General features: G+C 45.0%; 1 protein-coding gene across 3 annotated transcripts in view; it reads left to right on the top strand.

Annotated features, from left to right (window-relative positions):
* The window catches only part of LOC124721349 (N-fatty-acyl-amino acid synthase/hydrolase PM20D1-like), a 266,153-nt gene that overhangs the window by 24,720 nt on the left and 229,108 nt on the right, over positions 1–12,325 (top strand). The gene's annotated exons all lie outside the window — the stretch shown is intronic.

Genomic DNA, 12,325 nt, shown 5'->3' with positions numbered 1-12,325 from the left:
GAAATCGCCCAGTGTCATGGTTACATCGCCTTCTCCTCATCCAGCTGTGCAAAAAGCCACCAGACATTAGCATCCTGGAGCAGTCACCTATTACACAACCGGAAGGCTGAGAAGGACAAATGGAATGCTCCCGCGAAGACTTCCTATGTCCCTCCAGCCAACAAACATCTAACTGTGCTAACCAGAAAGGCTCCAAGAAGTCAAACAAAGGCATAAGGTTTCTCCTTCACCAACTCAAAGATCTTCGATGGTGTCTCCACATGGTAGCCTCGCCCGGTTGACCTACATGTCGCCGGTGCACGCCAACAACCATTTTTCTGCCCTGAAGTCTGCAGGCCTACAGAGGAGAATGCCGGCGCTTCTGTAGATCTCATGGATCTGTGTCCTCCAGCCTCTGCGTCCTGTAGCAGTGAGTCTTTGAAGACTGCCACTTGGCAGCCACCGAGGTGACACCTCTTCATTTTCTTCATCCTCCCCTTTCCTTGTTATGACTCTCCTCCAATGGAATGTTCGTGTCCTTCAATCAAAGAGGATTTATGGTTGATCTTAGAATCGCAGCGTTCGCTTCTTCTCTGCCTCCAGGAAACAAAGTTGCATCCTCACGACTGCTTTGAGCTCTTGCATTTCTTCCCGGTCCGTTTTCACCTTGCCCACTAGGACGGCATTCCATCTCGTGGAAACAGGATGATGTGCATAGCCAACCGATCTCCCTGGCTACCCGCCTTCAAGCTGTTGCAGTACACCTTTTCCTTCCTCACTTCTCCCTTTGTACTGCTTACATCCCTCCGTCATTTGACTTTACCAGGGCAGAATTCCCCAGCTTATTGGGCAGTTACTTCACTCCTTTCTGCTGCTCTGTGACTTCAATGTGCACCATCCCCTTTGGGGTTCTCCCAGAACCTGTGCAAGAGGTGACATCTTGGCTCACCTTCTTAACCAACTTAACCTGTTCTACCTTTACACAGGAGTACTAACGTTCCTTTCAGACTCCGTGCACACACATATTCCCATTTGGACCTATCTTCTGCACTGCCCAGCTTGCCCATCACCTCAAGTGGTCCACTCTCTCTGACATATACTTGAGTGACCATTTCCCATGTGCTATCTGTTTGCTGACTCCTACCCCACCTTTGTACACACCCAAATGGGAGTCGCCCCCACCCCTCTCCCCCTGCAGGTCTGGGGGCTAGAATAGGCCCGAGGTATTCCCGCCTGTTGTACGAGGCGACTAAAAGGAGTTTCACAAGTTTCGGCCTGTATGTGATGGTCCCCTGTAGAGTTTGACCTCCATTCTTCAAAATTTTCCCGAAGAGTGAGCCAATTGGGGAAGGGCACCTTACAAGGTCCATCATGCATTGAGATCTTTAGCCCACTTTCTCATCGTCGCATTGCAGTCCAGCCCATTCTCCATCTCTAGGGTGAGGACACCTTCCTGGGTGCGTTTTCCACCATGCACTATGCAGTGTGCTTTCTGTGTTGACGATGACCATGGACTTCTTTGCACCTGATATCCAGCATGGTAGCCAGTCTGTTGTGGTGGGACCACCATGTACCCTGTTGGTTGTAGCCCCCTGACCACACAGAGACCGCTCTGCTGATTCCTGCGCCGTTAACTCCCCACATATGCCAAGGGGTAGATGCCCATCCCCCTGGGGCATCGGGACTCCTGGCAATGGCCATCCAGCCAGGTGGCCTTTGCTGCGGCTGGGTGGTGCCCATTGAGAGGGTCCCTGGTCGGAGTGGGTGGCATCAGGGTGGATGACATACGTTGAAGCGTAGTCCATAATCTCTTGCTGGTGGTGAAACACCAGCAGTCTCTAAACGTTCACGAGCTCAATTCAGTGCACAGAAGTATGACCCCAAATCATTCCCCTCTGTGGCCACACCATGGGAGGAACGTCAGGCAAAGGATGGCAGCAAATGTTATTTGCCCTGGTACCTAGTATGTTCGAGAGCTGATGGAGAATCTTTCATGACGATGAAGCCTCAGTTTTTTGTTGAGCATTTAGAGGACAAGTTTGGGGAGGTGAAGGGCCTATGCAAAATGAGATCTGGGTCAGTCTTGATCAAAACAGCATCCTCTGCCCAGTCATGGACGTTAATCGCTTGTGACAAGCATGTATGTCGCCTGTCAGCTGCTGTGTTGTAAAGCTCTATATCCCTCCCCCAATGCAGTACTTTGAGTGCTGGAAGTTCAGCCATATGTCTTCCTTTTATACTTCCAGCGTCACATGTCGAGATTGTGGATGCCCATCACATCCCAATACTCCACGTGCCCCGCCTCACGTCTGTGTCAACTGTGGAGAACATTATTCGCTGTGTTGGCCAGACTGCAGGATTCTCCAGAAAGAAAGGAAAATCATGGAGTACTAGACCCTGGACTGCATCGCGCAGTCGGGTCATAGTGCTTAAAGCAGGGTTCATACTCTGAATTGAGTTCATTCCTTTTAAATACGCCAGGTAGCAAATAAAATATACATCACAGAGTAATTTTACTAGTTGTGTAGGGAACATGTAGTAATCAAAAGCGTTCACGTGGCGATGACTCTTAATCAGTTTCATACAAATATCCAAGAGCACATTACACACTTTTCTTGAGTTCAACCGTTCAAACACGTTGTAAGCAGCAACATTGTCTTTTCCCAGCGAAACCATAGTCCTCAAGGCTAATTTTCGTAACATATCGAAGAAGTAAGAGCCCTAGAATATTTTTTTCTAATGTGTGGGTACAACTGAGTTCTGCAATAAGCAGAGTTGTGCAGAAACTATTCTCCTTTAATAGCAGTAACTAAAGTATGACCATACTTTGCATAATACATTCACTAACATTCCTCAAACTCACTGTGAGAATTACGGCATTACCTTATTCACAGACATCCTGCACACTCTGGAAGTTGAATAACTGAATGATGGCGGATTCGTAGTGATTATACATACATACATATATACATACATACATACATACATAAGCTGGTGCGCTAAAAGGGACAGACGGAAGTCTTTTGTACACATGGAATAAAGCATTCTTTGCGTTCAAGCCTAGAGGAGGTTTCTACATAACATGGTATTCCTTTTTGAAAATTCAGATCCTGCACACACGTTATAGGATCCAAACAGTTACGTATCTTTAAGTCGATGCGTCTCACACATGTAACAAACAAAATCTTTGTATGATGCTCTAACAGACTTTTGTTTCTTCGTAACAAACTCAGTTTTGCCAGCTGTAATAACAGATCCGTCTCGTGGTGATCCCCCTCCTACTCCAAAGTGTCAAAGAGGGATGGTGCTTAGACTTGATAGAGAACACTTTTGCAGTTTCTCCGCCCATTTGCTTGGGCCCTAAAAATAAACTCCCAATGGACGTGCTCTAGTATATATTACATCCGCAATGATTTCTCAGGGGAAATTTGTATGGTCTGGGTGGTGGTAGAAGGTCTACAGTAGCAATGCATGGAATGCAGTGACACAAACCCCGACTTAGCAGTCTAAATATATATAAGACAGCACTGTGTGTTGGCTGTATTTACAAGTATCGAGCCGGCCAGAGTGGCCGTACGGTTCTAGGCGCTACAGTCTGGAACCGAGTGACCGCTACGGTCGCAGGTTTGAATCCTGCCTCGGGCATGGATGTGTGTGATGTCCTTAGGTTAGTTAGGTTTAAGCAGTTCTATGTTCTAGGGGACTGATGACCACAGCAGTTAAGTTCCATAGTGCTCAGAGCCATTTGAACCATTTTGAACAAGTATCGAAAATACGAAAAGGTTTCGTGGAAGTGGTGAAATCGATAAAACAACCATAGGGCTTTTATAAATTGTAATTGCATCCTTTATTCATCGACAAATATGTGATGGTGGGAGGCATTTTTGCAGTGCAAAAACAACACCCGCTGGTGTGTGTGTGGATGTATGACAATTTTTTGTACACCTATAAATGATAGTCAGAAATGTTATGCTGCTTGACCGTAAAGGTACTGTGGCTTATGTTACAACATATCACCAGACCTTTCTGGGGAGTAATCAAACTACTATTCACGTAAAAAACTTATGTATACATAGATTTGACGTGGTGAACTGTGATTTCAACGCATTGAGGTGTATATTCGAACGTAACGGGTGATAGACTCTTTTCGTTAACAGCTGCACAATATAACAATCTAAGGGTTCAACTGGTTTTGCTATAGTGTACAAACAGGACGGGCAATATGGCTGTGTAAGATGGATACACAGAACGCCCCTCTGGGTATCCCTAAGTCTATCCTCGTGCTTTCCTTGTTGCACTATCGACAGTGCTGTCGATTACAGTACACCACCCCGTATCGGTGATGTCTTTCCAACCCTTTCATCCGCGGGAGCGTTCTTGATTATCACATAGTGCCGGACGCCTGTGCTTTATGACACATGTTTGAGAGAGTCTTGGCAGGATGCCACACCTTCCACAAGTGCTGACTGGAAAGCTTAAACGTCAAATAATTTCCTAGAACTGAAGGGAATCGAGACACGTAGCTTGTGTGTGTGTGTGTGTGTGTGTGTGTGTGTGTGTGTGTGCGTGTGTGTGTGGGCGTACCATATTTTTTCGGGTGCTGCACTGTTTGTCAGAAATGTGTATTTTTTGCAGTGTAAAGTTACTGTGGCTTATGTTATGCCATGTGCTCAGAAAATGAATGTGCCCTATCGTGAGGGAGGTATAAATTCAACACATCGATAGCTGTAAGGATATAATGGAGAGAGATTTTATGTGGAATATTATGTGCGCTATAGACATTGAGACTCGTTCCTGAACCGTAGCAGTCAAAAGGAAACATCTGCAGTACATTGCATGGTGTCAGACTGCAGCAGCAATTGTAATATTTAATTGTAGTTACACTGATAAATATAAGCATAGCAGCAAGCAAGCAGGTCGTGACTAGAAACAGCATCTCAGCAGATGCCTCTGTTCCAAGCTGTGGCTTGCCTATCGTTTGTACACCAGTTCAGAGAGTCTGAGAAAGCTTCCGGCTTATGACGGTTTGGCTCGCGGCTCCCCCTGGACTGGTGAATAGTGAACTAATACCCAGTTTGCATTGAGTCGCCTTCGCGACCTTGTGTGTCGCGTGCAGACTCCGTGGAAATTGGAGAAAATTCAATATGTCGAATGTTTACGTTGAGAGTATTGATAGCATTCGGACTCGATCCACTCAAGTCCTCCTGGGCGGGGGGCCCTCCCAGTCGGTGGGCCTTTCTGTGACTGACGCGCGGTTCCGCGGCTGCAGTTACGGGCCGCGCTGATGGCGGTAGTTTCCCTGGTCTCTGAGCGCTGCCACTAATGTGTGTTTTCATCGATCTCAGTCTTCTAGCCGTGAATGGTTCGTAATTTCAAAACATCGCAGTAGTAGTAGTTGTTGTTAGCATCCTATCACCCGTAGACCCTTTCCTGCCTCCTCCTTCATCCTGGTGTAGCTAAGAGAACCAGTCAGTTTGGGAATTCTCTAGTACTTTTAAATGCTCTTAGCAGACCTGTAGTGGTCGGGGACTCTGAGTGACGATAAAAATTCACGTCGAAATCTGAAATTTCAGTTATCATTTCATGGCGGAATGAAATATCTCGTGCTAGTTCCTATGTCATCTGCAAAGCAAACCACAGCGCTCTCTCTCTCTCTCTCTTTGTACGCAAGGATCTTTTTTAAAGTGTATTTAGAGTCAGCTGACACCTAGTTTTGTGATGTTGTCAATTTGTGTGTGTGAGATATCTACCGCATCCGCCCTATGTCCCCTACATCATGATCACGCGACGTCAGCCCAAGTCCAAATATGCTGTTCGTCGGTCAGACCGCGGCTGGCGCGCTGCCAAGATTGCGTAAGGCTGCCTCATCGGCGGGGTCAAAGGTCATGCGCTCAGAGAGCTGACGTAACATGCTGTTGCATGCTCTATGTCGACAGATTCTAGATGTACCCTTGTCCGGTTTTAAGCTACGCTACAGATCACTTTATTTGTGAAAATACATTGTACAATCTCCTACAAATTTAACATATTCACAGGTACCTTTACCTTTAATCTATATAAAAACAGTTTCGTTAACTGATATCTTACGTCTACTACGTGTATACAAGGAAAAGGGTGAGGGTGACATATATGTTGATTTGCCAAAGTCTTTATTTGCATTTTCGGTAACATGATATGTTCGATAGGCTATGATGTCACGATCAACGAAGCTTTCCAGTCCGGATACATTGGGTACGCCTGTACCACCACGTACAACAGCAACTGTTAACCATCCGTTACCGTGGGTAAACGAATCATTGATGTCAATGCTGAAGTTCAGTCTGCAACCACAAAACACTGCAGGTCCGTCCAGTAGAGAGTGTGCAGCGACAGATTTGATGGTATTCTTTTTCTTGTCGGCGGCAGATGTGGTCATTTCGACGTCTTCAATTGTTTTATATATAGTCTGTCTTGCACGGCGACGGCGACTGTATCTTCTGTAAGGCATTTCTGAATCGATTCTCAGCCAGGCATCTGCATTGGAAGGAAGGCGTTTCGTGTGCGTGCTTCGGTATTCCCCAGCGGTTTACCAGGTAAACGCTGCTTTGTTTGCGGTTCAGTCCGACCACGACAGACGGTGGGTGCAGGCCCGGCAGTGGCACATTACAGGACGAGAAAGAGGGCAGATGTTTCGATGGGAATTTCTTGGGTGTCAAGTTTGAAAGGGTTGCTACCATCTGATGGTTCAGTCGTGGGGCCCGAAGTGACGTTCTTGGACACTGGCGCGTGGCGCGGCCGCTAATGGACGCGTCACTTTGCGACACCCTGAGCTACCTGCGCGTACGGAGATGCGAGGCAGCACTGGGTGCAGGACGGTGGTCGATGCGTGCTCTGTGATCGAAAGGGTTTTAACGCTGTAATTACGTGTGATGGGTGTTTCATGGTAGTATTGCTTGTGCAATCATAATAAAAAAAGAAGCGATCGATTTAATAGCTTCTTTTCGATGTGTTTTACAAGACCTGCATCTTCCCAAACAGCAGAGAATGATGAGCAAGAGAGATCCCACCCATGCCAGTTGAACATTTTATAGATAATCAATATACCTTCTGCTATGTAATTGAATTTTCTGTCGTGAGATCCTTCTGCTCCAGTACAGAGCCGCCAATTTGTGGGTGGGGTTGGAAGGGAGGGTTGGTCATTTACCAGAGGGGGAGGGTTTAATTAATTGGTCGATTTAATTAATTAGTCAATCAGATTAATATCAAAAGTGTGATTGTATTGGTGAAGGGAGTGTCCAGAAGGATAGGTGAGGATGAGGGGGAGGAGGTGGTACATGGGTGGGTGAACAATAGGTTAAGAACCTGTCAATCGAAAAGAGGAATTGTCCCCAGGGAGTCATTATCCTCTCAGCAGAGCAATAGGTTAAGGTCCTATCAATCAAAAGAGAACAATAGGTTTTTCCCTGAATGTATGCATGCCCCTCGATGTAAGCAACCTGCACTAACAAACTATGCTCATGCTGACTTTGTCCCCTTACTTGCGGTCCTGAATCGTTCTGTTAATTTAACTTGGAATTCCCATTCGATTTTGATGTCTTAAAGTACGTAATCCTCATGTAAAATGAGGCACTGAGACAGGTAATTTAATTTTTGAACTCCAGGAATGCCATATTTCACATAAGTAACAACTGTTTTTAACTTTAACGTTCCATTATCAGGGTCAGCGATCAATATTGCGATGAGAGAAACATGGTGTCAGCAGTGTCTCATTAATCAGTGGTTCCACACATCTCTTGTGATGCAAGGGCAGGGAAGTTCTCAGTTCTAATTGCAGTACAGATTAGTGGACTCCAGGGTATTGTAATCTGTTTTATGTAATGCAGCTGAGAACTGCTAGCACAAGTTCTTCAACAACATCTGAAGAAACGATTTACACTTTAAATCTTCTCACAATCTCGACTAACTAAGCTGTGTTAATGGTCATAGATGTTTGATTTGTGGATATCAAGATTTTTCACTATACATACGTCTGAAGAACTGCGGCTCGACATCCGACCTATGGATTTGAGTTTTGTTCATCATGTAGGACCCGTATGTCAGGGGCATAATTATGAAGTGAGCACAGTACCTCTGTGCTAAATCTGTGAAACAGCAATTAAGCATCTACCAAAGTTAGTAACTTTCTCCCACTCTGGACGTAGGGGAAAATGGGCAATTTTGTTAGTTTAAAAGTAACTGAATACCTTAAATATGACTGTAGACAGCTTAAGTTCTCCATGAATCCATCCATAGACTTCAAAATGTTCAATGTTTCTGTGTTGCTACACAACATGCACTTAAGGTATTCACACTGTTTATAGCATAAATTTACCGTGAGAATCACACCACGACACTAAAACTCACTACACCACTGTTACTGACTGTGGTTTGACAGAAACATACGAATTTATGAAGAAAAATTGTATTAAAACTCGCTTCTGAAAGGGAAAGAACGAGATATAAAGGAGTCAGAATATCTTTAAATAACGTAGTAAGGTAGTCATACCGGATCATAAACTATTAAATTCATTTTGGGCAATATTCATGTCGTGCCTGTAACTGTGAAACAACGCTCATCATATCAAAATAGGTCGTCTGCCTCTGTTGCTGCCGAGTGTGAAATGCAAATTGTAGACCTTTTTGTCTGGCGTCACTCAGCGCCAATAAAGCATCTCTGAGGAGATGTGTTGTAGCTGACGCTTCTGACAGAGTGAGAGTGAGTGGAGTGCTGCCGCTGCTACGGCTGTCGCTGCCGGGCGGCAGCAAGTGTAACCCTGCAGAGCTCTTGACGCACGAGGCGTTCAAAAGCAGGCGCCCTCCCACGAAATCTTTCGCAAAATTTAATTGGACAGGATTGTTATTCCGGCCATCCTGATTTAGGTTTTCCGTGATTTCCCTAAATCACTCCAGGCAAATGCCGGGATGGTTCCTCTGAAAGGGCACGGCCGACTTCCTTCCCCATCATTCCCTAATCCGATGAGACCGATGACCTCGCTGTCTGGTCTCCTTCCCCAAAACAATCCAACCCAACCCAGAATTGTTATTACCGGTGTGTCTGAAAGTTAAACTTATTGTGGCTGTGCTATCATTACACTAAAGACTTCGGCATTCAGCCTAAGGGCGCTATAAAAGTTTAGGCCATGAGCGGTTTCGAACGCGATACGTTGCATTAAAAATAGGCGTTGTTTACCGTTAGACCACCCGCGCAGGCATAGCATAGTACCCCCAGGAACTGCAGCAGCTATGTTGCCAGTTGTGCAAATAGCCTCCTTAGGGAATTACCACCGTGGCGAGCTTATTTGTCCCTTTGACGCTGCGGCGGCCGGCCGTCGCCCAAGTTTTAAATCAAACGTGTACATGACGTCATGAGAAAGGGAGCTTGAGCATAGGAACGAACCGATAGATATCTCTGTGTTTTGCTCATGGTAATGTGGCCCTTTGTAATGGTAATATTCAAAATGTATTTCATAGTGAAAGGGATTCAGAAGTTGGTAAACACATACCCCATATTAAACAGATCCATGAAACTTCTCGTTGTCGCCAGACCTTCGCTTTTCATGAAAACTTCTGTGATACATCTGAGTTAAAGTGTCATAATTTTGTTGTTCTTGAGAGAGAAAATGCTGAAAAAAAGAACGGACATATGCAATTTGATATTACAAATTAGATGGGAAAAGAACGCCATAACACTGCCAGTAATGTGGGATTACAAAGGAGACAGACACTATGTGATTAGGCAGTGCAATCTTTGAAAGAATGGAACACCCATATTTAAAAGGAAACTAATTCCAGTTGTGTAAAGGAACATGCTCCAAAAACAATTATAGAGGCCGTCTATGAAGAGTATTTCTTATGTAATATTCTTGCATCCTATCCTTGAATATTTGTCAAACATGTGGGACCCACACCAACTGACAGGTTATACTGATCTGATCTAACCTAAGAACCTTATACAACCACCGAGCGAGATGGCGCAGTGGTTAGCACACTGGACTCGCATTCGGGAGGACGACGGTTCAATCCCGTCTCCAACCATCCTGATTTAGGTTTTCCGTGATTTCCCTATATCGTTTCAGGCAAATGCCGGGATGGCTCCTTTGAAAGGGCACGGCCGAATTCCTTCCCCATCCTTCCCTAACCCGAGCTTCCGCTCCGTCTCTAATGACCTCGTTGTCGACGGGACGTTAAACACTAACCACCTACCAACCACCTACCTTATACAACCCATAGTGCTCAAAACGTTCTTAATTGGCGACCCTGCTGGCCAAGGTAGGGTTTATAAAGCAAGAAGGCAAGCAGTAGAAACTCTCGCCATGTGCAGGTGGGCACTATATTGCTGAATTGTAAGCGCACAGTGGCTTGACATGAAGGGCAACAAAATGGAGCGTAGAATATCGTTGATGTACCGCTGTGTTGTAAGAGTTTCGCGTATGACAATCGAAGGGGTCTTGCTATGAAAAGAAATGGCATCACTCCTGGTTGTTGGAGCGACATTCGGGTTGGTATCTCACTGCTGCCCGTATCTTCTCTAGACTAGCCTTCACTCTGGAATCGCATTGACTGGAGTAGAATTGTCTTTAGTGATGAGTCCCCCTTCGAACTGAGCCCCAATGGTCAGTGAAGTGGTATGTTGATGATATTCTTTGCCCCGTTTTTTCCCTTTATCGCAAATCATCCTGGGCGTACATTACAGCAAGATATTGTCCACCCACATAGAGTGAGAGTTTCTGCTGCTTGTCTTCTTGTTCTCTAAACCCTACCTTGGCCAGAAATGTCACTGGATCTCTCACCAGTGGAGGACGTTTTGAGCATTATGGGCAGTTCCCTCCAACCAGCTCGGGATTTTGACTATCTAACGCGCTAGTTCGACAAAATTTGGCACGATATCCCTCGGGAGGACATTCAGCAACTCTATCAATGAATGCCAAGCTGAATAACTGCTTGAATGAGGCCAGAGGTAGACCAGCGCGTTACTGACTTGCTCAGTTTGTGAAGCTCTTTCTCTTGAATAAGTCAGCTAATTTTTCTGAAATTATAATCATTTTTTTCTCGGTATAAGTACATAACACCTACCGATTTCCGTTCCATTCCGATAATTTCTTCGTGTTGCGCCATTTTTTCGTGTGACTGTATCTGTATAAGCCTGATACTAAAGATGTTGGTCTGTAAATAAGGCATTTTCAGGCGAAAGGCTCATAGGATAAGATGGTTATTTGCAATAGGACAGTTGAAATACTCCATATTTCTGTTTCCAAAGTGAGAATGATGTATATTGATCTTTGTATGTTTTTGAGGCTAGTACTGAACCATCTGCATTGTATTTCAGACCAAAATACATTTGAATTATAAACGGAGATCCCATGACAACAAGTGTCGTGAAGACATATTTGTCAAGACCATCTTTCCATTGCTTTATTACACTTCTGCTCACAAGAACAATAAAGAGTGATGAACTATTACTGCACATCACCATTGCTGATATATAGGGCTTTGCAGTAGGAATGATTTCTTCTTCTTAACTTTTGCTTTAATCAGATCAAAGTTTCTATCAGTTCCCCAAAGGAATGATCTCGAACTAGGAAAAGATTAGTAACCTCCATGTGAAACACTTGTGCTGTTCTGAAGAAAATGGCACTTCCGTCGAGTTCTTATTCTAACCACCAAATGCATTGGAGAGGAGGACAGTATTCATGACATGTGGAAAGTTTCTTAATTTGATTTCTAGAACATTATGTATGACCGATACAACTGTGTTGGGGCACATTTTAGTTTGCATTTCCATGAACCAGTACACTACTGATCAGCCGAAACATTCTTATCACTGACCAACTATCGATATAAACCCAACCAGGCGACAAGCAGCTTCACCTGGCAAGGAATGACTGCTAGTCAGACACACGCATGGTGCACATAGTATCAGTGAGCGTGCTGTCTGTGTTTAGAATGGGGAAGGCGCACGATCTGAGTTTGACTGAGAGCAGAATGTGATGGCCCAGAGGCTGGGTGTTCAAGGAGTCCTGTGGTGTCTTCAGCATGTGGCAAAATCAAGGTGAAACCACATCCAGACGTCGTGGGTTTTTGGGGCCAGCCCTGATTACGGATGTCAGACGTCAAATGCTGAGCAGACTGGTAAAACAGGACAGGTGGCGGAACTGATATCAGACTTTAATACTGGGCAGAGTAAAAGTGTTTCTAACCACACAGTGCACCGAACACTACTAACGATAGGCCCCTGCAGCCAACGGCCCATGCATGTTCTAATGTTAACACCACGACATCGGCACCTATGACCAAAATGGGCACGTGACCATCAACACTGGATATTGGT

The sequence above is a fragment of the Schistocerca piceifrons genome, chromosome X (genome assembly GCF_021461385.2).
Source record: "Schistocerca piceifrons isolate TAMUIC-IGC-003096 chromosome X, iqSchPice1.1, whole genome shotgun sequence".
Classification (NCBI taxonomy): domain Eukaryota; kingdom Metazoa; phylum Arthropoda; class Insecta; order Orthoptera; family Acrididae; genus Schistocerca; species Schistocerca piceifrons.
The sequence above is the reverse complement of the archived record's forward strand: the minus strand, read 5'-3'. Positions and strand labels throughout refer to the sequence as shown.